Source organism: Buceros rhinoceros, unplaced genomic scaffold, assembly GCF_000710305.1.
Source record: "Buceros rhinoceros silvestris isolate BGI_N320 unplaced genomic scaffold, ASM71030v1 scaffold33385, whole genome shotgun sequence".
In the NCBI taxonomy this organism is placed as follows: Eukaryota; Metazoa; Chordata; class Aves; order Bucerotiformes; family Bucerotidae; genus Buceros; species Buceros rhinoceros.
Window position 1 is genome coordinate 16,660 of NW_010413930.1, and position 3,305 is coordinate 19,964.

The 3,305-nt window shown below is 55.9% G+C and overlaps 1 protein-coding gene across 1 annotated transcript in view; it reads right to left on the bottom strand.

The window, feature by feature from the left end:
* SBNO2 (strawberry notch homolog 2 (Drosophila)) overlaps window positions 1–3,305 on the bottom strand; it is a gene marked incomplete at its 3' end in the record, with an annotated part of 41,150 nt that overhangs the window by 16,652 nt on the left and 21,193 nt on the right. The window lies entirely within an intron of this gene.

Genomic DNA, 3,305 nt, shown 5'->3' on the forward strand with positions numbered 1-3,305 from the left:
GGCAGGGACAGAGCCTGGCTCCAAGGAGCTGCATAGACTCCCACGTGTTTCATCCTGACCTGGAGGGTCTAGCTGAGAGCTCTGGGGTGGAGAGAAACAGCATCACTTTGGGGACCAGAAGGGCCAGCTAGGGCCCAGCCAAGGAAACCCCAACGGGACAAAGGGAAAGGTTGAACAAAACTGCACCCAAAAGCCATCGCTGGGAACGGCTTTTCCCAGCCCCACGCCAGTGACAGGGGGGTCAGGCTGCTGCACGGCCCCACTGGGTCCCTCCAGGCATCAACTGCTGTGTCAGAGTTAATGGTGGCTTTGGAGCATCCCTCCCGCTGCAGCACAGCCAGCCAGGAGGGCTCCCAAGACACTCCCGCTGGGAAGGCACAGTCGAGGAGATCCTTTGTCCGCCCCCACTCACACAAAATCACACTGGAATTTCCCGACAGGAGCCAAGGTCAAGCCAGGAGCTTGTGGCATCCGAAGCAAGCAGCCACTTGAGAAGCTACATGGCTTCAAATTTAGAGGCTGCGAGGAGTGCTGGACTCAGAGAGACCCACATTCCACAGCAGAAGTCAAAGATGGGAAGTTTGTAAGCATAAACACTCTGATTATTTCTTTTTTTTTTTTTTTAATTTAGGGGGAAAAAAAAGAAGAAAGAAAAAACCACCCTCCATTACTGGAAGCCTGAGTCAGAATTACCAGAAGGAAGCTGGACGGAAGAGCTATTTTCAGTGCCAACAAATCTGGAGAGCAGGTGAAACATCTCCACCTACAAATCCGAGCTCAGTGTCAGAGTTTCTGAGGCAGGAGAAAGGCCCAACTCTGCTGGAGTGGCAGGACTTGCTGCTCCCAGTTCCAACAGTGGGAAGTTGATGCAGCTCTGGTTTTGCAAAGCACAACCCCTGTGACCCCAGCTCAGCAGCGGGGCTCCAGCACACCCCACTCCACCTCAGCATGGCAAAGGAAGCGGCGACAGCCTCGCTTGTCTGGAGCACTGACAAACTCACCATGCAGCTGGGAACACGCTGCCAGGGCCAGTCCGGGTGGGACCAGCAGCGACAGCAGGTGATACTCCACCTTGTCCCAGACTGAACTTGTACAATTCCTCCCTTTCGCTGCTCTCCCTCCCCTCCCACTTTGGTTTTCTCCCTCCTCTATGCCTCACGCCTGAAAACACGATCAGATGAGGCAACCACCACACATGAGGGCACTGAGATGAGCATCGGGCAGCGGCACAGTCAAGGACTTGGCCCTACTCCATCATTCTCCTCTTTGCACTCCTCCCCAAGGAGGTTTTGGGTTTGCCCCACCTTGCCGTGACATCCACGGGATCGGGAGCAGCCACGTCTGACTGACCAGCCAAACCCCCGGTGCAGGCTGACCCCCGATGTGCTGAACCAGGAGGAGGGTGTTCATCTCTGAATGACTTAGAACTAACACCGTGGCAGCAGCGCACAAGAATTCCAGCTACGAGCTTCAGAGGTGAGGCTCCCTTCCCCGACTGTAAAACCACCGTGAACTGGTGAGATGGTTGTGAGAAAACACAATGGATCACACAAACTATTTCACAAGTCCCTCACAAGCGAAGCGAGCATGGTTTGTCTGCTGGCTCCTGAAGATACTGCATGGGGCGGCAGCTCTCCCCTCCCCGCCCGTTCCTGCAGCGATAAACACGGTACAGGCGTCTCCTCTCTTCAGGGCTCGCTGCTCTCCCCAGGCTGGCGCACGAAGGCAGCGCCGCGGCCAGCCCTTTCCTCCCCAGCCACAACCAGCAGCTCCGGCACTGGGTGCTCAGATAAGGCTTTCAGTGAGCCTGCAACCCTCCCGGGACACATCCAGCGCGGCTCACGAGGTGTCCCACGTGCCAGGGCAGTTTAGAGATGCCGTTTCTGCTCTGCCTGAATCTCCGAGACAGAAATCCTGGACGAAGCAGCGTTCTGGCACGGCAGCACAAGGCTCGGAGCCGGGGACAGCTCTGCCCGACTGGAGGGACCATCCCTCTGGAACGCACCCACCCGGTTACACACGTGTAACAGGACCGACGCTCGGTTCTGTCGCAGTTCAGTAACTGCTCTGGCTACTCAAAAGCCAGAATTCCTGCAATTTTATGGAAAATCATGGTGGGGTAATGCTGTGGGGAGGGATGAGCAGAGATTATCTAAACTGCCTGTCTATCGGTGCAGAGTATCGGGGAAGTCTCCATCCTGCACTGAACATTACAGGCAGGAACCCTTTCTTCAACATCACCTCCGGTTTTGCAGCACATCCTTTGTTTGCTGCCTTTCACAGCAACAAAAAGGGGTATTTGACCCCAGGTAAGAAAGCAGCGGCCCGTCACGAGTCAGTGTCGGAGCTACCACCTCCCATGCACCAGTGAAACCGAGAGCTCCTGCCTAGGATGGACTTCACTGACACCTCGTCAGGAAACGTCAAAAGAAAACTACCAAAACAGCAACCAAAACCCGCCCCCAAGCACCTCTGCCTCCAGAAAACACAGCGAGGAGCACGCTGAAAATAGCTGGAGATTCTTCTCCAAAGGAAGTCGTTTAGAAATGGAATTCCAGGGAGTTAATTGGCCTTATCTGCACCCAAGAGCTCTGCAGGGCGAGGGGAGGACGTGAAGAACAGCACGGAGCAGGACTGGGGACAGCACGGAGCAGGGTTGGGGACGCGGCTCTGCCACCACAGACACGCTGGGCTCGCCTTTAGCCAGCACACACTCGTTTCGCACTTGCATTCTTTATGCTGCGGTTAGCACGGCTTCTCCCAGTCCGTTTGTGCTGTACACCCCCCAGATACCAACTACGAGCTTTTTTTGGGGCATCAAGGACCTTGACCAGAGTTCACGTATTCGGCAACAGGACACCACAGGGCCAGTTCTGTACTGATTGGGGCGGCTGTGTAAAAAACCAGTAACAGCAGCAGACTGGGAGTAAGACAGCACAGGCCCTCTCTGTCCTGGGGAGGTACCTATGCTGCACCTTTCTGAACAAGCTGTGGTGTCTTCAGCCGTGTCTCTGGTTCCAACAGCTCCACTCTCTTCCTGATGCCTCAAACACCAGGTTCAAACTGGTCGCAGCCACCAGAGCGCCAGTGGACACCCTGTGGAGCCCCTGCAGCCGGCGCAGCGGTGTGGCCCTGGCTCTCTAACACATCTATCCACGGGAGAAGGGCAGAGGAACTCTCTGCCTCCCATGACAGACCCACCAAGGGCCTTCTGGGATGTTCACATTGAGTGCTTTCCCCGCAGCGTCTTCAGAAGAGAATGACTGACAAGGCCCCCTCCTGCCACCGACTGCAAGAGCCGAGAC